Below are 24,895 nucleotides of genomic sequence, written 5' to 3'. Positions count from 1 at the left end.
TGCGCAGATCGTGCGCAGGCCGTGCGCTAGTTGCGCTTTGACCTGCGCTGCGCATGTTTGACGGTGCGCCGTGCGCGCCAAAATCAAACTTTTCGGATTTTGGCGAGCACGGCGCACCGTCAAAAGTGCACAGCGCAGGTCAAAGCGCAACTAGCGCACGGCCTGCGCACGATCTGCGCACCCTATGCTAAAGATAGGGTGCGCCGATCGCAGGTGCCGCTGTCCGCTAGTAGGCGGCGCTACAAGCAAGGGGCGGGCACGCCGGGCAGAGAGCCGGCTCGGGGGCGGAGCTACCCCCGGCCGTGCGTGCGCTTAAAAAGCGCTAATGTGAAACCGGCCTTACTTCATCTTATTTTGCTTTAATTATTGTATTGTTAATGTTATTTATGGCTTGTGTTTTGAAACTGTTAAACTGTAAAGCGCTGCGGAATATGTTGGCGCTATATAAATAAAGATTATTATTATTAAAGGTATGCATTTAATAAAACTAGTAAGCAGACATCATATAACTTGTACTATTGGAAATGAGTTCATGCAACGTGAGATCTTGTAACAATGCATATATACTGTATATATTGAAAACCCAAAAAAATGTTTCTGCCCGGTTTCGAACCGGGGACCTTTCGCGTGTGAGGCGAACGTGATAACCACTACACTACAGAAACTTCCTTGTGATCTGTGATTACCCATGTGTTTGCATTGGAAGGTTAATCGTGCAGGTGGGTGCCTATGATGTCATGTGGCAGGAAATGTGGGACATGTGTCTTCCTTTTATCTTTTGAACCTTGCAGAATCAGGCCTACATGTAAAAAGTGACACGTAGGGAAATTCATTAAGACTGGCATAGTGCACTGTAGTCTTAATGAAGCCCAAGCTAGATTACGCTTAATGAATCAGGTGCGTCTGGTAACCAGCATACACCACCGTTGGGGGCTGGCGTACATTTGTGGAGTAAGTTATGCCAATTTAGAGGCGCAACTTATGATGAATTTGACAGGCGGGCCCCATCCCACCCAAATCAGCATAGTTCACCATGACCGGCGTGTAAATGCTAAATGTTGCAATATTGTTGCTGTACTTCAAGAACAATTTAGGAATCTTTTTTAATACGTCATTATAATATAATAGTAAATTTTATTTTTATAGCGCCGACATATTCCGCAGCACTTTACATTTCAGAGGGGATTTGTACAGACAATAGACATTACAGCATAACAATAATCACATACAGTAGATTATAACAAATACCAAGTGGAATGAGGGCCCTGCTCGCAAGCTTACAGTCTATGAGGAAAGAGGTAGACACGAAAGGTGGGTGGTAACAGTTGCCCTGATTGTATGGACCAGCCATAATGTTAAGTGTGTGACAGTACAGACACAGAGGGCTAATGGATGCATAAAGCATGTGGGAACATGATGCGGGAAATCTGGTTATGGTAAAACTTTTGGCTGTGCCACACAGGGATAGATTAGGTTAATGTGTTGAGGCGATAGGCCAGTCTGAATAAATGCATTTTCAGGGCACGCTTAAAATTGTGGGGATTGGGGACTAATCGTATTGACCTGGGAAGTGCATTCCAAAGAATTGGCGCGGCACGTGTAAAGTCTTGGAGACGGGAGTGGGAGGTTCTGACTATTGAGGATACTAACCTCAGGTCATCAGCAGAACGGAGGGCGCGGGTAGGGTGGTATACTGAAACAAGGGAGGAGATGTAGAGTGGTGCTGAGCCATGGAGGGCTTTGTGGGTGAGGGTAATAAGTTTATACTGAATTCTCGAGTGGATGGGTAGCTAGTGTAATGACTGGCACAAGGTAGAGGCATCGGTGTAACGATTGGTGAGGAATATGATCCTGGCTGCAGCATTCAAGACAGATTGGAGAGGGGAGAGTTTGGTAAGAGGGAGACCGATTAGAAGAGAGTTACAATAATCGAGACGAGAATGAATAAGAGAAACAGTAAGAGTTTTTGCAGAGTCAAAAGTAAGAAAAGGTCGAATTCTAGAAATGTTTTTGAGGTGCAGATGACAAGAGCGAGCCAGTGATCGAATGTGGGGGGGGAAGGAAAGCTCGGAATCAAGTATGACCCCAAGACAGCGGGCCTGTTGCTGGGGAGTAATAGTGGAGCCACACACAGAAATAGCAATGTCGAGTATAGGTACATTAGTAGAGGGAGGAAACACCAGGAGTTCAGTCTTTGACAGGTTCAGTTTCAGATATAGTGAGGACATGATATTAGACACAGCGTTTAGACAATCGCCGGTGTTTTCTAGAAAGGCTGGCGTGATGTCAGGAGAAGAAGCGTATAATTGGGTGTCATCAGCATAGAGATGGTACTGGAAACCAAATCTACTGATTGTTTGACCAATAGGGGCAGTGTACAAGGAGAAGAGGAGGGGGCCTAGAACCGATCCTTGGGGGACCCCAACAGTAAGGGGAAGGTGAGAGGAGGAGGAACCGGCAAAAGACACAGTAAAGGAGCGGTCGGAGAGATAGGAGGAGAACCAGGAGAGAACGGTGTCCTTGAGGCCAATGGAACGGAGCATAGTGAGGAGGAGCTGATGATCCACAGTGTCGAATGCTGCAGAGAGATCCAAGAGAATTAGCATGGAGTAATGACCATTTGATTTAGCTGTTACCAGATCATTAGAGACTTTAGTGAGGGCAGTTTCAATGGAGCGTAAAGAGTGGAAACCGGATTGGTAAGGGTCGAGAACAGAGTTTTCTGAGAGATAGCGGATAAGACTGGAGTGGACCAGGCGTTCCAGGAGTTTAGAGATGAAGCGAAGATTAGAGACAGGTCTATAGTTAGCGGCACAGTTTTGGTCGAGGGATGGTTTTTTAAGTAGTGGATGTATGATGGCATGCTTAAATGAGGAGGGAAAAATACCAGAAGAGAGAGAGAGGTTAAATATTTTAGTTAGGTGAGGGGTGACAGCAGGGGAAAGGGACTGGAGGAGATGTGATGGAAATGGGTCACTGGTGCAAGTAGTTGGGCGAGAAGATGCAAGGAGCCTGCTTACTTCTTCTTCTGTGACTGGTTCAAAATCAGAGAGTGAGCTAGATGCAGTGGGGGAGGGAGGACAGTGCATGGTATGAGGTGATTGGGAGAAAATTTCCTGTCGAATCTGGTCAATTTTTTCTTTGAAATAATTGGCCAGATCGTCGGCTCGGAGCTCCGTGGTTGGGGCCTGTACTTTTGGATTGAGTAGAGAATGAAAAGTGTCAAAGAGAGGTTTCGGGTTATTGGACAGTGAGGTGATGAGGGTGTTGAAATAGGTTTGTTTGGAGAGGTGTAGGGCAGTGTTGTATGTTCTAAGCATCAACTTAAAATGGATGAAATCTTCGTGTAGATTAGATTTTCTCCACAGACGTTCGGCGCACCTGGAGCACCACTGCAGGAAACGTGTTTGCACCGTGTGCCAGGGTTGTCGCCATCTGCATTTTGGTGTTCTATTTATAGGGGGTGCAAATTCATCCAGGGCACTTTGAAGTGTTTCATTGTAATGCTTCAATGCAGAATCAGGACATGAGAGGGAGGAGATGGGGGCCAATGAAGACTGCAAGTTCTTCATAAGTTTCTGGGTGTTAATGGCCTGTATGTTTCTATAAGTCTGGACAGTGGGGGTGACCTGAGCAGCCTGGCAGTTCTTTATAGAGAATGAAAGAAGATTGTGGTCAGAGAGCGGGAGAGGGGAGTTTGCAAAATCATCCACTGCACAAAGCCGAGAGAAGACCAAGTTGAGGGAGTTTCCGTCTTCATGCGTTGGAGAATTAGTAAGCTGCGAAAGGCCAAACGAGGAGGTTAGAGATAAAAGGTGAGTAGCAGATGGTGAGAGGGGAAGAGCAATGGGGATGTTGAAATCTCCCATGATGAGGGTAGGGATGTCACAGGAGAGAAAATGTGGAAGCCAAGTGGCAAAATGATCCAGGAACTGATGGGAGGGGCCGGGAGGACGATACACCACCGCCACTCGCATGGAGAAGGGGGTGTAGAGTCTGACGGCATGGACCTCAAAAGAAGGGAAGACAAGTGAGGGTACTTGAGGGATAACCTGAAAGGTACATTTTGGTGATAGGAGCAGACCAACGCCTCCACCAGCTCTACTGTCTGATCTTGGGGTATGAGAGAAGTGTAGCCCCCCGTATGAAAGAGCAGCAGCAGCGGTAGTGTCTGACTGCTGGATCCAGGTTTCAGTAAGAGCCAGGAGGTTAAGAGAATTAGAAAGGAAGAAGTCATGGATGAAGGAGAGTTTGTTACACACTGAGCGAGAATTCCAAAGTGCACAATTAAGAGAGACAGATGGCAGGCAGGGAATATTAATAAGATTAGAGGGGTTTCTAAGTGTAGCAGTTGGGGGGTTTGACTTTCTATAACATGGGGGACCAGGGTTGGGAGCAATGTCTCCTGCTACTAGGAGAATGAGGATAGAAAGAGTGAGCAGATGGTTGAGTGATTTGTGAGAGCGTCTCTGATGTTGAATGGTGGGACTGAATGGATCTGTGCAATTTAACAACGTGAAAAGAGCGTGAGTGCTATATATAGGAGAGAAAAGAAGCGAGGAGCCAATATGGATGGAGTGTAGAGAGTTAATGCCAGGGCGGTGGATGTGTGTGAATGCAGCGGCCAGGATTAAAATTACACAAATGCATATGGTATATATTTGTTGTACTCCTAATGTACAGGGAGTAGATGTATATAAATGTCTTACCTGTCTCCTGCCCTGTCTAACTGCCATGTTATAACTGCCAGTAGTACTTTGATACATGTACTTCGATTACATGTGCATAAATGCTCCCCCTAGCTAGGTCTGAATATATAGGAGGTTAAGGCTAAGTTTTTTTTTTTTTTGTTTTTTTTGGCTCTCTCTCTTCTCGTTAATCAATCACACTAAATTGAGACACCAGGACCCAATAAAATGTTGTGGTCAAATACACATGTCCAGCACTACATGGATCATAAAGCACTTTGAAAAGTTTCTTGACCACACAACATAAGGGGACAAGCAGAATATGTTGAAAAAAACTATATACCAGATATAAGCTTGCAGAGTTGAAAACACAGAGATAGCATTCAGGATTAACTGCTTGCTGACATTGAATGGAGACACAGGAGTGGATTCAGAGCAGAGATTGGAAAAGCTGGTTACCAGATGTAAACTTGCAGAGTTGAAAACACAGAGATAGCATTCAGGATTAACTGCTTGCTGACATTGAATGGAGACACAGGAGTGGATTCAGAGCAGAGATTGGAAAAGCTGGTTACCAGTTATAAGTAGTGTTGAGCATTCCGATACCGCAAGTATCGGCCGATACTTGCTGTATCGGAATTCCGATACCGACTTCCGATATTTTTTCAATATCGGAATTCGGCATCGGAATCGGAAGTTCAAAGTTGATTGACAGCCTGACATCATCATGATGCGCGGTGTGTGCGCATCATGATGCGCCGTCATTTCGGGCCTTCCGGGGGTCTCTGCCGGCCTGCCGGGGGGCTGTGTGGACTGCCCGGGGTCTGTACCGGCCTGCTGGGGGGCTGTGCCGGCCTGCCGGTGGTCTGTGCACCCTGTGGGGGTCTGTACCGGCCTGCCGGGGGGCTGTGCCGGCCTGCCGGTGGTCTGTGCACCCTGTGGGGGTCTGTACCGGCCTGCCGGGGGGCTGTGCCGGCCTGCCGGGGGGCTGTGCTGATGTCCGGGGGTCTGTGCAAGCATCGTCCGATGGGACTACAAGTCCCATCTGGCGATGCCTGCTACCATGACAGTGATTGACACATTAGCCAATGATGGGACAGTAGTAGTCCCATCATCCGGCTAATGTGTTAAATGTTAAAAAAAAAATAAAAAAAAAAATACTACATACATACTACATGCATGCTACATACATACTACATGCTACATACTACATGCATGCTACATACATACTACATGCATGCTACATACATACTACATGCTACATACATACTACATATATACTACATGCATGCTACATACATACTACATGCTACATACATACTACATGCTACATACATACTACATATATACTACATGCATGCTACATACATACTACATGCATGCTACATGCATACTACATGCCACATACATACCACATACATACTACATACATACTACATGCATGCTACATACATACTACATGCATGCTACATGCATACTACATGCTACATACATACCACATACATACTACATACATACTACATGCTACATACATACTACATATATACTACATGCATGCTACATACATACTACATGCTACATACATACCACATACATACTACATACATGCTACATACATACTACATATATACTACATGCATGCTACATACATACTGCATGCTACATGCATGCTACATACATACTACATACATACTACATGCTACATACATACTACATATATACTACATGCATGCTACATACATACTGCATGCTACATGCATGCTACATACATACTACATACATACTACATGCTACATACATACCACATATATACTACATACATACAATACATTCATACAATACATACATAGACATACAGTACATATAACATAGAGTAACATACTTACCAATACTTGTCACATTGTTCCCCGAAGCCATTGTCTTTTCCGGAATAAATATTAACATAACAAACCACAAAAATACTCACCCACGATCCGAAGCAGTCCACGAGTGTGTCCCACGACGATCTTGGGTAGAGAACTGCAGCATCAGATGATGCTGCCGTTCTCTACGGGCTGCAGGAATCCAATGACGGAAGGTAGGTATCCTTCCGCACTGTATTCCTCCGCCACTTAAAAAAAAAAAAAAAGTCCCTAGTCTCACTTTATGCCATTGCTGCGTGGGAAATTCCCACACAACAATGGCATAAAGTGAGACTAGGGACTTTTTTTTTTTTTAAGTGGCGGAGAAGACAATGGCTTCGGGGAACAATGTGACAAGTATTGGTAAGTATGTTACTCTATGTTATATGTACTGTATGTCTATGTATGTATTGTATGAATGTATTGTATGTATGTAGTATGTATGTAGTATGTATGTAGTATGTATGTAGTATGTATGTAGCATGCATGTAGCATGCATGTAGCATGCATGTAGTATGTATGTAGTATGTATGTAGTATTTTTTTTTTTTTTAACATTTAACACATTAGCCGGATGATGGGACTACTACTGTCCCATCATTGGCTAATGTGTCAATCACTGTCATGGTAGCAGGCATCGCCCGATGGGACTTGTAGTCCCATCGGACGATGCCTGCACAGACCCCCGAAGTCTGCACAGACCACCGGCAGGCTGGCACAGCCCCCCGGCAGGCCGGCACAGCCCCCCGGAGCCTGCACAGACCACCGGCAGGCCGGCACAGCCCCCCGGCAGGCCGGCACAGCCCACCGGAGCCTGCACAGACCACCGGCAGGCCGGCACAGCCCCCCGGCAGGCCGGCACAGACCACCGGAGCCTGCACAGACCCCCTGGCAGGCCGGCACAGCCCCCCGAAAGGCCCGTACAGACCCCAGAGAGGCTGTACAAGGCAAAAACAGGGTTTTTCTTATTCCGATACCAGAAGTCCCATAGACTTGAATGGGACTTCCGGTATCGGAATCGGCGATACCGATACTTTTTTTAAAGATCGGCCGATCCATTCCGATCCGATACTTTGAAGTATCGGACGGTATCGCTCAACTCTAGTTATAAGCTTGCAGAGTTGAAAACACAGAGATAGCATTCAGTATTAACTGCTTGCTGACATTGAATGGAGACACAGGAGTGGATTCAGAGCAGAGATTGGAAAAGCTGGTTACCAGATATAAGCTTGCAGAGTTGAAAACACAGAGATAGCATTCAGGATTAACTGCTTGCTGACATTGAATGGAGACACAGGAGTGGATTCAGAGCAGAAATTGGAAAAGCTGGTTACCTGTATGAAGAGAATAGAGATGCGTGTCACATTCATCCATGTTATAACTGCCAGTAGTACTTTGATACATGTACTTAGATTATATGTGCATAAATGCCACCCCTGCATGAATGTCATTCATTTACGGTATTTTTTGCGCACTGAGCTGATATTTTTATTGATACCATTTTGGTATAGATATGATCTTTTTATTGCCAATTAATGCATTTTAATGCAATATAGTGGTGACCAAAAAATGTAATTCTGATATTTTGAATTTTTTTCTTGTTACGCTGTTTAGCGATCGGATTAATTCTTTTTTTAAATTGATAGATGGGGCGATTCTGAACACGGCGATACCAATATTTGTATATTTGATTTTTTTTATTGTTTTATTTTGAATGGCATGAAAGAAGGGTGATTTGAACTTTTATATTTTTATATTTTTAAAAACATTTTTTACTTTTTGCATGCTTCAGTAGTTTCCATGGGAGACTTGAAGCTGCAGTTGTCTGATCATCACCTGTGTGTAGCAGAGGCGATCAGATTGCCTGTGTGTAGCAGAAATGCTTACTTGCTGTAAGCGCCGACTACTGGGCGATGGTCATAGCAATCTGGCAATGGGTCATGTCGACCCATTGGTGACCCGTGATCACGTGACAGTGTCACCACTGGGCGGGATTTCTGATGCCCTTCCGCAAAGCTCTAGTCAAATACCACTGCCAGAGATTGACAGCAGCACTTAACAGGTTAAATCGAGATCCACCCGTGGCTGTTAGAGGCACATGTGAGCTGTTCAAAACAGCTGATATGTGCCGGAAATGGTGTGGGCTTAGTGCCTGAGCCCACATCAAAAAGAGAGATTCCGACGTGGATGTATTATTACGTCCAACGTCCGAAAATGGGTTAATGGTGTTACATGTTAATTAATGTAACAGTGTAGAAGTTGAGTTTTTCTGATGCGGTGATACCAGTATATTTGTACTTTTTTACCTTTCTTGTTACATAAATGCGGTTTTAGTAGTGAATCATTTTTCAGCCATTTTGTTTCATTTTTTTTCTATAATTGGTGCATTCATTTGTTGAAGTTTTTTTGACATTGAAGACTTGAATATTGAATCCTCTCATCGCTGACCTAATACACCGTCTTACTTATGTATTGCAGGGTACTGTAAGAACTACACTAACTGGTCATTGCCACTGTACGGCCGGGGTCAGACTTGCGAGAAACTCGGATGTATTTCTATGCAGCTGAACACTTCGATCCGAGTGCCGAAGGCAGTGGCAGGTATTGACGTGTGAGACTTATCTGAGTTTAGTTTCTCGCAAAACTGACCCCTGCTTACCTGGCAGACTCAAAGGTCATTGTATAATCTCTAATTGCCATGATAATCATTAGCATCCAGGGATGACGTCACATCGGGGGTGGGGTAGGAGGAAATGGGATGATAGATTGTCCCCCTCCCTCTCACAAGCGTCCAAATGCTAAGGGCTGTCAGTTAAGCTCAGCTCTTTGCTTCCACAATTACCATGACATATCTGTATGTCATACTCCAGGAGCACCTGACACGTTATAATACCCAGGTACCTCAAATGTCAGGGAAACCAGAAAAATCAATGTACCTTACTTTTCCGACTATAAGACGCACCGGACCATAAGACGCACCCCAAATTTTCTTAAGGAAAATAGGAAAAAAAAAATTAATGTGTCAAATGGGCATCCGTCTTAGGCTAAGTGCACACGTACCGGAACTCTCGCGGAAATTACCGCGAGAATTCCAGTCTGCGGGAAAATCGCATTTTAAATTCCCGCGATTTTCCAGCGGAAAAACTAGCATTTTGCAAGCGTATTTAGCTTGCAGAATGCTAGCGTTTTCCAAGCGATCTGTAGCATCGCTTGGAGAACTGATAGACAGGTTGGTCACACTCGTCAAACATAGTGTTTGACGAGTGTGACCAACTTTTTACTACGGAGGCCGCCTATGCAGCATCAGTAGTAAAAGATAAAATGTAAAAAAAAATAAAAAAATTGTGTTATTCTCACCTTCCGACGTCCCGCGCATCCGTTCCCAGTAATCCTTTGCGAAAATGCCCGCGATGACGTCCGTTCTCGCGGGATCGCGATGTCTCGCGGTAATTCGCTATGACGTCCCGCGAATGACCGCGAGACTTCGCGATCCTGCGAGAACGGACGCCATCGCGGGCATTTTCGCAAAGGACTACTGGGAACGAGAGCGTGAAGAGAAGCGGGAAGACTGGGCGGGACGTCAGAGGGTGAGAATAACAATATTTTTTATTTTTAAATTCTATTTTTTACAGGGATATGGTACCCAAAGCCCGGAGGACAGTCTCCTCTCCTCCGGACCGTGGGTACCATCCGCAAATGTTCTGCTTACTTTCCGCATGGTGTGCACAGCCACATGCCGGAAGTAAGCGGAACAATGCATTCCTATGGGTGCGGGATCGCCGCGATTCCACAAATTAATGAGCATGCTGCGGTTTTTACCGTGAAGCGATTCCGCCGTGGTAAAAACCGCAGCATTAGCACAGCATTGCGGAATCCCAGAGGAATGCATGGGATGCTTATTTTTCGCGGCAAAATCGCGCGGTTAAAACCGCCGCGGAAACGCGAAAAAAACGCCACGTGTGAACTCAGCCTTACAGTCTGAATTCAGCTTCCCCTGGGGGATCAGCAGCGCAGGTGGAGCGCAGTCACAGGAGATGTTCGGTGGTCCGTCGATATGACTCCCTTCCCAGGCAGGGGCAGTGGCCTCCAGGAAAACCCATCCCGGGCTGGTGCGGCAGGTTCGACGGTGGTGCTCGGGGCTCTGCCGGCATCTTGTGAAAGTCCGGAGGCCCCGCATATCTATTGCTGCGATGTGGTGGCCTCTGGGAAGTCTCATCCAATGCTGGTGCGTCAGGTTAGGCGGAGGTGCTCTGTGGTGCAAGGGGCTCCACTGGCATCTTGTGAAAGCCCGGAGGCCACGCATATCTATTGCTGCAATGCGGTGGCCTCCAGGAAAATGTCCGCCGGGGCGGCGCATGCTCAGATTGAGATCTCAGCAACGAGATCTTGTCCAGAGATTTCGGGAGATAAGATCTCGGGATGACATTTCATTGCCAAGATCTCAATCTGAGCATGCGCCGCCCCCCGGCGGCCATTTTCCCGGAGGCCACCGCATCGCAGCAATGGAAGTGTGTGGCCTCGGGGCTTTCACAAAATGCCGGCGGAGCCCCCCACACCACCCCCGAACCTGCCGATCTCTAGCTTCCTCCCACATTCCAAAGACATACTGATAGGGAATCTAGATTGTGAGCCCCATTGAGGACAGTGATGATAATGTGTGCAAACTGTAAAGCGCTGTGGAATATGTTAGCGCTATATAAAAATAAAGATTACTTTTATTATCTATGCCCAACAATGAGAAAAGTATCCTAGGAGTGATAACTTTAATTGCTAACCAAAAAAATATATATTTGCATCTTTCAGAGCACAGAATCTCCTTCTTCATGCAGGTTTACAAATGAAGGACTGAGACTGTGGAACAACATTAAGCGATGTTATAACTAGAGTTGAGCGAAACGGGTCGGTCATATTCAAAAGTCGCTGACTTTCGCTGAAGTCGGGTTTCATGAAACAAAACCCGAGCATAGACATAGGCATCGGTCACCACCATCTTTGAGAAGGGCATGCAAATGATTGGCTTGCTTTGTGTGGCATCATAGGGGCTATAAAAGGGTGTGAACGCCGACCGCCATCTTACTTATGCCGATCTTAGCATAGGGAGAGCTGCTGCTGCTGATTCTGTAGGGAGAGTGTTAGGCAGGGAAGAAGATCCAAAAAACTGCTTCTGCTGTTAGCGATTTTCACTGTACAACACAACACTTTGTGTGCAGTGACAGGGGAGGATATACTTTTGTGCAACAGCTCTGTTGGTTATTAGGCTGCCTTATAAGGCTCCCTGATAGCTGCATTGCTGTTTGCACACTGCTGTACAAACTGCTTTTTTAAAAGCAAAAATACTTTTCATCCTCTTTTCTGCACAGTTACCAAGGGTTCATTTTCCCACCCTTTTGTGTGTGCATTGTGCAGCAGTCCTTATTAGGCTGCCTGCGTCCAAACTTGGACTGAGAGCATCATTGTCAGCGTCCTCAAATCTCTAGTGAGATCCAAAATCTCACCAATCCTATAGACACCCTCCACCTTTTCATACCCATCCAATTTCAGTCTGTTACATTGAGGTGTAAGCTCTACTGGGCCTGAGACAATAGTTCTGCGTCCTCAAATATATAATGAGATCCAAATTCTCACCAATCCTATAGACACCCTCCACCTTGTCATTCACCATCCAATTTCAGTCTGTTACATTGAGGTGTAATATCTACTGGGCCAGAGACAATAGTTCTGTGTCCTCAAATCTATTGTTAGGCGTCGGGTTCCTGTTGCTGCACAGCAGGAATCCCGAGCCGTGCTCCCGGTGGTCTCCCATTCCTCCCCAGCCACAGAGGAAGGCACTCTGCCCACACCACTTCTGTGGGTTTGCTTGCTGCTGCCACCTCTGGCTCAGCAGCGAGTTTCTCCAGGGACTAAGTCCCCATGTCGGGCCACTGAGCATGCCCGTGGAGTGATCTCCCATTGGAGATCGAAGGTCACGTGCTCAGGTCCTGCACGTGTTTGGATTGGCCCATCCGAGAAGCCAGGAGGGTCCCGGACGCGTGCAGCTATGAAAGGTTCGCATGGCCGCTCGGCCATGCGCTAGAATAGACTGTAATTTCAGACTATGAGGAGTGAGTGATGTTTGCACGCATGAATGTCTCTGGTGAATGACTCATTGTGAAACCCCTACTGTTATGAATGAGTCACCGTAGGAGGCAAAAACAGAAATACTATATAAGTCCAGAAAACCAGAGAAGTTGGCAGTTATCGGATTACAGACCCATGAACCTATCAACAACAACTAGCAGTAGCCGTGGGGGGTTCCTACGGTGCCCTAGACCCCTCGATCACAGCCGGAGAACTACATAGGCCTAAAGACAGAAAGGGAAATCTAAACTGCCCCAGAGCAGACCCCAAAGCAATAGGCAGCCCCCAACATATAATGACGGTGAAGCAAGATGAAAAAACACTCACACAGATAGAAAGATAGGCTGAGCAAAAGATGGGGCCCAAGCTAACTACATAGGACAGGATAGAAAAGCTGCTGTCTGTAATCCGCCAAAACCCTATCAAAACAAGAGCCAACAGCTGATAGGGAAAAAAGCCCTGAAGACGCTAGGCTTCAAAAGACTATATCAGCACTCAGGTATCCTCTGAAGACAGAGCAAAAAGGAATTCAGCACACCCCAGCAGGGAATGGCAGAAATCCAGAAAAACAAGGAAAAACAAAACCAAAACACGAATGCAAAAGGCAGAGCAGAAAACTTAGCTTTTGAGGAGCAGGAATCAGACTGGTCTCCTAGAATCCCTCAGAGAGATCACCAGCAGGGCAGAAGGGCGTCGGCTGCCTTATATCCAGTCAGCAATTCCCGTCACCCAGTCATCATCATCCTGCTCAGATGCTTGGTAATCAGCCTCACTACCTTCCTTCACCAGAAGAGGGAGTTCATTAGACCTCAATGGTGAAGGGGAAAATGAACTCACAACAGTACCTCCCCCTTGAGGAGGGGTCACCGAACCTTCATCCACGCCACCAGGGCGATCAGGGTGAGCCCGATGAAAGGCACGCACCAATCTTTTGCCATGAATATCAGAAGCAGAGACCCAGGAATTATCCTTCTGACCATAACCCTTCCACTTAACCAAATACTGGAGTCTCCGTCTAGCCAGACGGGAATCCAGTATCTTCTCTACCTCATATTCCATGTTACCTTCAACCAATACAGGGTCCGGAGGTGCCACCCCAGGAACTACTGGTTCAACAAACCTCTTCAACAAGGACTTATGAAACACATTATGAATTTTAAATGTGACAGGAAGAGCAAACCGAAAAGAGACCGGATTAATAATCTCCAAAATCTTGTAAAATATTCAGGATTGAGAGTCCTCAGTAGTTGATACCTTTTAATGGCTAACTGAAAAGATGGTAATACATTGCAAGCTTTCGAGACTACTCAGGTCTCTTCATCAGGCTAGACTAATACAAAATCTGAAGTCACATATTTATGCACAATACAGCCTAGAAAAAAGAGATCAAAATCTTGAAAGGTCCAATAAATCTAGGCTTAAACTTAGGAGAAGCCACCTTCATAGCGATATTTTTTGATGACAACCAAACCATATAACCCACCTTAAACTGGGTACCAACGGTCCTACGCCGGTTGGAAAACCGCTGGGCCTTTTCCTGGGAGAGAGACAACTTATCCACTACTTGGTCCCAGATCTGGTGCATTCTCTCCACCACAGTGTCAACACCTAGGCAGGCAGAAGGCTCCACCTGCCCTGAAGAAAGTCGAGGATGAAAACCAAAGTTACAAAAAAAAGGGTGACATCAAAGTGGCAGAACTAGCTCTATTATTTAAAGCAAAAGGGCAAAAATGAAACCCAATCATCCTGATCAGCGGAAATAAACCATCTCAAATACGACTCCAAGGTCTGGTTAGTTCTCTCCGTCTGCCCATTGGTCTGAGGGTGAAAAGCAGAGGAGAAGGACAACTGAATTCCCAGCTTGGAACAGAAAGTCCTCCAAAATCTAGACACAAACTGAACTCCTCTGTCAGATACAATGTTCTCAGGAATCCCGTGCAAGCGAACCACCTGTTGCAAAAACAGGGGCAACAACTCAGAGGAAGATGGCAACTTAGGGAGTGGTACAAGATGAACCATCTTAGAGAATCTATCACAAATCACCCAAATAACAGTCATCCTTTGAGAGACAGGCATATCAGAGATGAAATCCATTGAAATATGGGTCCATGGCCTCCTGGGCACCGGCAAAGGCATCAACAACCCACTAGAGCGAGATCAAGGTTTAGACCTGGAGCAAGTCCCACAGGACTGCACAAAATTCCTGACATCACGAGACAAGGCAGGCCACCAAAAAGACCGACTCACCAGATCTCTAGTACCAAAAATACCTGGATGACCAGCCAATGCAGAGCAATGTACTTCAGACATCACTCTCTTCTTCCACTGGTCAGGATCATACAACTTCCCACTGGGACAATGCTCAGGTTTGTCCTCCTGGAACTCTTCCAGAGCACGTCTCAAATCGGGCGAGATGGCAGAAAGAACTACCCCTTCGACTAAGATGGTAGCAGGCTTGGTCACCATAGGAGAATCAGCAAAGAAGCTCCTAGAGAGAGCGTCAGCCTTGACATTCTTAGTGCCAGGAAGAAAAGAGACCACAAAATCAAAACGTGTTAAAAACAAGGCCCACCTAGCCTGTCTAGGATTCAAGCGTTTGGCCGACTCCAGGTAAATCAAATTCTTGTGGTCAGTGAGGATCACGACTTGATGTTTAGCTCCCTCCAACCAATGTCTCCACTCCTCAAATGCCCATTTTATGGCTAACAGTTCCCGATTCCCCACATCATAGTTACGTTCAGATGGAGAGAACTTTCAGGAAAAGAAAGCACAGGGATTCATTTTAGATGTTACAGGATCCTTTTGGGCCAAAACAGCTCCTGCACCAATCTCAGAAGCGTCCACCTCTACCTGGAACGGGAGTGAGACATCAGGTTGCCGCAAAACTGGGGCAGAAGTGAATTTTTGCTTCAGCTCCTGAAAGGAAGAAACAGCCTCCGGAGACCAATTCAACACATCAGCACCCTTCTTAGTCAGATCAGTCAATGGCTTGGCAATACTAGAAAATTTTGCTATAAATTTCCGATAAAAATTGGCAAAACCCAAAAACTTCTGGAGGGCCTTCAAAGAAGTGGGCTGAACCCAATCATAAATGGCCTGTACCTTGGCCGGGTCCATTTCAATAGTTGACGGAGACAAAATAAATCCCAAAAAAGAAATCCTCTGTACCCCAAAAAGGCGTTTCGATCCTTTGACATACAGGGAATTCTCCCTCAAGATACGGAACACAGTCCGAACATGTTCCACATGAGAATCCCAATCCTTGGAGAAGATCAAAATATCATCCAGATAGATAATCAAAAATGTATCCACAAAGTCTCGGAAAATATCGTTCATGAAGCACTGGAAGACAGAAGGGGCATTAGTGAGCCCAAAAGGCATCACCAGGTACTCAAAATGTCCCTCTGGAGTATTAAACGCCGTCTTCCATTCATCCCCATGCTTAATGCGAATAAGATTATACGCCCCCCTGAGGTCAAGCTTGGTAAACCAGCAAGCACCTTTAACTCTGGAGAATAGATCCGAAATCAGGGGTAACGGATACTGATATTTAATAGTAATTTTGTTGAGGGCACGATAATCAATACAAGGCCTTAATGAACCATCCTGTTATGATGAGTCACCGAAGGAGGAAAAAACAAAATACCAGCTAAGTCCAGAAAAACCAGAGAGGTTGGCAGCTATCGGATTGCAGACCCCTGAACCTATCCACAACAACTAACAGTAGCCGGGGGGGTTCCTACCATGCCCTAGACCCCTCGATCACAGCCGGAGAGCTACATAGCCTAAAGACAGAAAGGCGGAAAAACTAAACTGCCCCAGAGCAGACCCCAAAGCAATAGGCAGCCCCCAACATATAATGACGGTGAAGCAAGATGAAAACACTAACACAGATAGAAAGATAGGTTGAGCAAATGATGGGGCCCAAGCTAACTACATAGGACAGGATAGGAAAGCTGCTGTCTGCCATCCGCAAAAACCCTTTCAAAATGAGCCAACCGACTGATAGGAAAAACAGGCCCTGAAGTCGCTAGGCTTCAAAAGACTATATCAGCACTCAGGTATATTCTGAAGACAGAGCAAAAGATCAACAGATCAGAGATAAAAATGGAATTCAGCTCACCCCCGGCCGGGGATGGCAGAACTCCCAAAAAACAAGGCAAAACAAAAACAAAACTGAAGAGTACAAAGCAGAGCAGAAAAATCTAGCTTTGAGACGCAGGAATCAGACTGGTCTCCAAGAATCCAGCAGGAAAATCACCAGCCAGGAAGAAGGGCGTCGGCAGCCTTATATCCAGTCCTCAATTCCAGCCACCCAGTTATCATCTAGCTGCCCAGGTGTTTGGTAATCAGTCTCACTACCTTCCTTCACCAGAGGAGGGAGTTCATCAGACTTCAATGGTGAAGGGAAAAATGAACTCACAACAGTACCTCCCCCTTGAGGAGGGGTCACCGAACCCTCATCCATGCCACCAGGGCGATCCGGGTGAGCCCGATGAAAGGCACGCACCAATCTTTCGGCATGAATATCAGAGGCAGAGACCCAGGAGTTATCCTCCTGACCATAACCCTTTCACTTAACCAAATACTGGAGTCTCTGTCTAGCCAGACGGGAATCCAGTATCTTCTCTACCTCATATTCCATGTTACCTTCAACCAATATAGGGTCAGGAGGTGCCACCACAGGAACTACTGGTTCAACAAACCTCTTCAACAAGGACTTATGAAACACATTATGAATTTTAAATGTGACAGGAAGAGCAAACCGAAAAGAGACCGGATTAATAATCTCAAATTTTGTAAGGTCCAATAAATCTAGGCTTAAACTTAGGAGAAGCCACCTTCATAGCAATATTTTTTGATGACAACCAAACCATATAACCCACCTTAAACTGGGTACCAACGGTCCTACGCCGGTTGGAAAACCGCTGGGCCTTTTCCTGGGAGAGAGACAACTTATCCACTACTTGGTCCCAGATCTGGTGCATTCTCTCCACCATAGTGTCAACACCTGGGCAGGCAGAAGGCTCCACCTGCCCTGAAGAAAATCGAGGGTGAAAACCAAAGTTACAAAAAAAAGGGTGACATCAAAGTGGCAGAACTAGCTCTATTATTTAAAGCAAATTTGGCCAAGGGCAAAAATGAAACCCAATCATCCTGATCGGCAGAAATAAAACATCTCAAATACGACTCCAAAGTCTGGTTAGTTCTCTCCGTCTGCCCATTGGTCTGAGGGTGAAATGCAGAGGAGAAGGACAACTGAATTCCCAGCTTGGAACAGAAAGTCCTCCAAAATCTAGACACAAACTGAACTCCTCTGTCAGATACAATGTTCTCAGGAATCCCGTGCAAGCGAACCACCTGTTGCAAAAACAAGGGCACCAACTCAGAGGAAGATGGCAACTTAGGGAGTGGTACAAGATGGACCATCTTAGAGAATCTATCACAAATCACCCAAATAACAGTCATCCTTTGAGAGACAGGCATATCAGAGATGAAATCCATTGAAATATGGGTCCATGGCCTCCTGGGCACCGGGAAAGGCATCAACAAGCCACTAGAGTGAGAACAAGGTTTAGACCGGGAGCAAGTCCCACAGGACTGCACAAAATTCCTGACATCACGAGACAAGGCGGGCCACCAAAAAGACCGACTCACCAGATCTCTAGTACCAAAAATACCTGGATGACCAGCCAATGCAGAGCAATGAACTTCAGACATCACTCTCTTCCTCCACTGGTCAGGAACATACAATTTTCCACTGGGACAACGCTCAGGTTTGTCCTCCTGAAACTCTTCCAGAGCACGTCTCAAATCGGGCGAGATGGCAGAAAGAACTACCCCCTACCCTAAGATGGTAGCAGGCTTAGTCACAACAGGAGAATCAGCAAGGAAATTCCTAGAGAGGGCGTCTGCCTTGACATTCTTAGTGCCCGGAAGAAAAGAGACCACAAAATCAAAACGTGTGAAAAACAAGGCCCACCTAGCCTGTCTAGGATTCAAGCGCTTGGCCGACTCCAGGTAAATCAAATTCTTGTGGTCAGTAAGGACCACGACTTGGTGTTTGGCTCCCTCCAACCAATGTCTCCACTCCTCAAATGCCCATTTCATGGCCAACAGTTCCCGATTCCCCACATCATAGTTACGTTTGGATGGGGAGAACTTTCGGGAAAAGAAAGCACAAGGATTCATTTTAGATGTCACAGGATCTTTTTGGGACAACACCGCTCCTGCACCAATCTCAGAAGCGTCCACCTCCACCTGAAACGGGAGTGAGACATCAGGTTGCCGCAAAACCAGAGCAGAAGTGAATCTTCGCTTCAGCTCCTGAAAGGAAGAAACAGCCTCCGGAGACCAATTCAGCACATCAGCACCCTTCCTAGTCAAATCCGTCAATGGCTTGGCAATACCAGAAAAATTTGCTATAAATTTCCAATAAAAATTAGCAAAAACCCAAAAACTTCTGGAGGGCCTTCAAAGAAGTGGGCTGAACCCAATCATAAATGGCCTGTACCTTGGCCGGGTCCATTTCAATAGTTGACGGAGACAAAATAAATCCCAAAAAAGAAATCCTCTGTACCCCAAAAAGGCATTTCGATCCTTTGACATACAGGGAATTCTCCCTCAAGATACGGAACACAGTCCGAACATGTTCCACATGAGAATCCCAATCCTTGGAGAAGATCAAAATATCATCCAGATAGATAATCAAAAATTTATTCACAAAGTCTCGGAATATATCGTTCATGAAGCACTGGAAGACAGAAGGGGCATTAGTGAGCCCAAAAGGCTTCACCAGGTACTCAAAATGTCCCTCCGGAGTATTAAACGCCATCTTCCATTCATCCCCATACTTAATGCGAATAAGATTATACGCCCCCCTGAGGTCAAGCTTGGTAAACCAGCAAGCACCTTTAACTCTGGAGAATAGATCAGAAATCAGGGGTAACGGATACTGATATTTAACAGTAATTTTGTTGAGGGCACGATAATCAATACAAGGTCTTAATGATCCATCCTTTTTAGCCACGAAAAAAAAACAGCACCTAAGGGTGAAGAGGATGGTCTAATATGACCCTTCTCCAATGCCTCCTTAATATAGGATCGCATAGCCTCGTGCTCGGGTACAGATAAATTGAAAAGCCGACCCTTGGGGAATTAACTCCTATGAGGAGGCAAAGACGCAGACTCATTCTCACTAAATACATCATAAAAGTCAGCCAAATAGTCAGGAACATCATGCGACTGGGGAGAGGTGGAGAAAACCGGAGCCTCACTAAGGGCACACCGACAACCCCAACTCACCACAGACACAGATTTCCAATCCAAAACTGGATTATGAATTTGCAACCAGGGAAACCCCAGAACAATGGTATCATGCAAATTATGCAACACCAAAAATCTGCAATTTTCTTGATGGTCTGGGGCGACCCGCATTACTACCTGGATCCAAAACTGAGGTTTATTTTTCGCCAAAGGAGTAGCATCAATCCCCCTCAAAGGGATAGGCGTCCGCAGAGGTGTCATCGGAAATCCACAACGTTTAGCAAAATCCAAGTCCATTAGGTTCAGGGCTGCTCCCGAATCCACAAAAGCCTTGGCGGAAAATGTGGACAGGGAGCAGATCAGAGTAATTGCCAGAAGAAACTTAGGTTGAACATCACCCACAGAAAACGTGTGTGCAAAACGTTTCTCTAGTTTAGGACAGACAGAAATAATATGCGAGGCATCTCCACAAAAAAAACACAGCTTATTCCGCCTTCTGAACTCCTGACGTTGCTCCCTGGACAAAACTCTATCACATTGCATAGGTTCAGACACTTGTTCAACAGGTGGCAACACCTCTCGTGCAGTCCTGCGTTCACGTAAACGCCGATCAACCTGAATGGCTAATGAGATAGAATCGTCAAGACCAGAGGGAACAGGAAATCCCACCATAGTATCTTTTACGGCTTCTGACAAACCCTTCCGAAAGAGAGCTGCCAAGGCATTATCATTCCAGGTAGTACGGACCGCCCACTTTCGGAATTTTTGACAGTACAATTCTGCAGAATCTCGACCCTGGCTCAATGCCAACAGGGTCTTTTCAGCCTGATCAATAGCATTAGGTTCATCATACAACAACCCCAAGGCTTGAAAAAATGCGTTCACATTAGTCAGAATAGGATCATCTGGTTTCAAAGAAAACGCCCAATCCTGGGGATCGCCACTCAGCAAAGAGATGACAATTTTAACCTGCTGCGCGGAGCTCCCTGACGAGTTAGGCTTCAAGGCAAAAAATAATTTATCATTATTTTTGAAATTCAAAAATTTAGACCGATCCCCAAAAAACACATCAGGAGTAGGGATCTTTGGTTCAGCAGCATGTGAATGAGCAAGGTAGGCGGAAATTCCCCGCACTTCCGCAGCGAGCTGCTCCACACGATCAGACAATTGCTTTATCTCCATTAAGAGAAAAAAAATTCCCCCTATGGTCTCAGAGATATAGAGGAAAAAATATACACACTTTTTTTTTACAATTCTTTCCTGCTATTGAGTACCCTAGGATCTGCGGTATGGCTGGTGATTCTGTTATGAATGAGTCACCGTAGGAGGCAAAAGCAGAAATACTAGCTAAGTCCAGAAAACCAGAGAGGTTGACAGCTATCGGATTACAGACCCCTGAACCTATCAACAACAACTAGCAGTAGCCGTGGGGGGTTCCTACGGTGCCCTAGACCCCTCGATCACAGCCGGAGAACTACATAGGCCTAAAGACAGAAAGGGAAATCTAAACTGCCCCAGAGCAGACCCCAAAGCAATAGGCAGCCCCCAACATATAATGACGGTGAAGCAAGATGAAAAAACACTCACACAGATAGAAAGATAGTCAGAGCAAAAGATGGGGCCTAAGCTAACTACATAGGACAGGATAGAAAAGCTGCTGTCTGTAATCCGCCAAAACCCTATCAAAACAAGAGCCAACAGCTGATAGGGAAAAAAGCCCTGAAGATGCTAGGCTTCAAAAGACTATATCAGCACTCAGGTATCTTCTGAAGACAGAGCAAAAAGGAATTCAGCACACCCCAGCAGGGAATGGCAGAAATCCAGAAAAATAAGGAAAAACAAAACCAAATCACAAATGCAAAAGGCAGAGCAGAAAACTTAGCTTTTGAGGAGCAGGAACCAGTCTGGTCTCCAAGAATCCCTCAGAGAGATCACCAGCAGGGCAGAAGGCTGTCGGCTGCCTTATATCCAGTCAGCAATTCCCGTCACCCAGTCATCATCATCCTGCCCAGATGCTTGGTAATCAGCCTCACTACCTTCCTTCACCAGAAGAGGGAGTTCATCAGACCTCAATGGTGAAGGGGAAAATGAACTCACAACACCCTACCCTTGGTACGCATGTGTTGTGCAGCCTAGCCTGCTAGCGCCCATGCTTAGGTGTAGGTAGGTCAGAGTCTGAGTCATGCTTTAGGCATCATCAGTGACTTGGCATGCCTCTGTTCACGTGCTCCACACTCCATTGCCAGCGTCTGTAGCGGTGTTCATGGCAGCGACGCCATGCGCTCAGAGGGCCTAGAGGGACTCTAACCCCGTGTCCTTGGGGAAGAGTTCTGTGGCCGCTTTCTGTGCGCGCTTTAGCCAGGCTCTGTGAGCTAAACAGGCCCCGGCATTTATGTTCAGCGGTAGTGCGACTCTGTGAGTTAACAGAGTTCGCTCCTGTTCACACGGGGTAACGTAACCCACGTGTGACCTTTCCACACCGCTTTATACTTCCGCCATTACCTAGCAGCAGCATACCACCTCTGCACGGTGGACCCCGGGCTGCGAACGCACCTACTATTATTTTATAATTTGGTGCGTTCCGCCAGCCCTAACATCTATAGTGAGATTCAAAATCTCACCAATCCTATAGACACCCTCCACCTTGTCATTCACCATCCAATTTCAGCCTGTTACATTGAGGTGTAATCTCTCCTGAGCCAGAGACAATAGTTCTGCGTCCTCAAATCTATAGTGAGATTCAAAATCTCACCAATCCTATAGACACCCTCCACCTGAACGCTGAATTTCAGGAAAGCAAAGTTTGATCAGCTTAGAGAGGACCTTCGCGGAATTGATTGGGACAATGTACTCAAAAATAGGAGCACAGAAAATAAATGGGAAATATTTAAATCAGTTTTACACACCCACTGCGAGCTAGCCATACGGTACAGAAATAAAAGGGCTAGGAACAGGAGAACACCAATGTGGCTAAATAAGGATGTAAAAAGGGCAACAAATAACAAGAACAAGGCATTTAAGAAGCTAAAACAAGAAGGCAATGAAGAAGCATTAAAAAGTTATAGAGAAAAAAATAAAATGTGTAAAAAAACAAATACATTTAGCAAAAGTGGAAACTGAGAGACTCATTGCTAAGGAAAGTAAAACAAACCCCAAACTATTCTTTAATTATATAAACAGTAAAATGATTAAAATTGATGGTGTTGGCCCTTTAAAGAACAATGAGGGTGAAATCATAGAGAGCGATGTGGGAAAAGCAAATGTTTTAAATACTTTTTTCTCAACAGTGTTCACACAGGAAAAGGATTTGCCAGGGGAAATACAGAGTGATAATGTAAACTCCCCATTAAGTATTACCTGCCTAACCCAGGAAGAAGTGCAGAACCGCCTAAGTAAGATTTAAATTGACAAATCACCAGGCCCTAGTGGCATTCACCCTCGGGTATTAAGGGAATTAAGTAATGTGATAGACAGGCCTCTATTCCTTATATTTAAAGACTCTATAGAAACAGGGTCTGTTCCTTTTGATTGGCGGCAAGCAAATGTGGTACCAATATTCAAAAAGGGGTGTAAAAGGGAACCTGGAAACTATAGGCCGGTAAGCTTAACATCTGTTGTGGGTAAAATTTTTGAAGGGTTTCTAAGGGATACCATTATGGAATATCTCAATGTTAATAAATGTTTAACTCCATATCAACATGGATTTATGAAGGATCGCTCCTGTCAAACTAACCTGATCAGCTTCGATGAGGATGTAAGCTCTCAAATGGACCAAAGAGAATCATTGGATGTCATTTATCTCAACTTCTCTAAAGCATTTGACACTGTCCCACATAAAAGATTGGTAAGTAAGATGCGAAAGCTTGGGCTAGGGGAAAATGTGTGTAGATGGGTAGGTAGCTGGCTAAGGCTGGTTTCACATTAGCGCTTTTTAAGCGCACGCACGGCCGGGGGTAGCTCCGCCCCCGAGCCGGCTCTCTGCCCGGCGTGCCCGCCCCTTGCTTGTAGCGCCGCCTCCTAGCGCACAGCGGCGCCTGCAATCGGCGCACCCTATCTTTAGCATAGGGTGCGCAGATCGTGCGCAGGCCGTGCGCTAGTTGCGCTTTGACCTGCGCTGCGCACTTTTGACGGTGCGCCGTGCGCGCCAAAATCAAACTTTTCGGATTTTGGCGCGCACGGCGCACCGTCAAAAGTGCGCAGCGCAGGTCAAAGCGCAACTAGCGCACGGCCTGCGCACGATCTGCGCACCCTATGCTAAAGATAGGGTGCGCCGATCGCAGGCGCCGCTGTGCGCTAGGAGGCGGCGCTACAAGCAAGGGGCGGGCACGCCGGGCAGAGAGCCGGCTCGGGGGCGGAGCTACCCCCGGCCGTGCGTGCGCTTAAAAAGCGCTAATGTGAAACCAGCCTTAGTGATAGAAAACAAAAAATGGTTATTAATGGGGCATACTCAGATTGGGCCAGGGTTACTAGTGGGGTACCACAGGGTTCTGCATTGGGCCCCCTACTATTTAATATATTTATTAATGATCTAGTGGATTTCTTACACAGTAAAATATCAGTATTTGCAGATGATACAAAACTATGTAAGGTAGTTAACACAAAGGAGGACAGTTTGCAACTACAGACAAATTTGGGAAAATTGGAGAATTGGGCTGAAAAATGACAAATGAGGTTTAACACAGATAAGTGTAAGGTTATGCACATGGGAAGGACAAACAGATGCTCCAATTACTTACTAAATGGGAAACTGCTGGGGAAATCAGACATGGAAAAAGACTTAGGCATCTTAGTCAATAAGAAGCTAAATTGGAGTGCCCAGTGTCAGGCAGCTGCCACCAAAGCAAATAGGGTCATGGGATGCATTAGAAGAGGTCTGGGTACACGAGATGAAAACACAATTCTCCCTCTGTACAAATCACTCGTC

At 45.9% G+C, this 24,895-nt stretch overlaps 1 non-coding gene across 1 annotated transcript; it reads right to left on the bottom strand.

The window, feature by feature from the left end:
- Positions 1-592: 592 nt before the first annotated feature.
- Positions 593-665, bottom strand: TRNAV-CAC (transfer RNA valine (anticodon CAC)). Its single transcript has one exon. It is a non-coding gene; the product is annotated as a tRNA-Val (tRNA).
- Positions 666-24,895: the final 24,230 nt, after the last annotated feature.

Source organism: Dendrobates tinctorius, unplaced genomic scaffold (genome assembly GCF_039654945.1).
Source record: "Dendrobates tinctorius isolate UK_male_01 unplaced genomic scaffold, ASM3965494v1 ptg000228l, whole genome shotgun sequence".
In the NCBI taxonomy this organism is placed as follows: domain Eukaryota; kingdom Metazoa; phylum Chordata; class Amphibia; order Anura; family Dendrobatidae; genus Dendrobates; species Dendrobates tinctorius.
The sequence above is the reverse complement of the archived record's forward strand: the minus strand, read 5'-3'. Positions and strand labels throughout refer to the sequence as shown.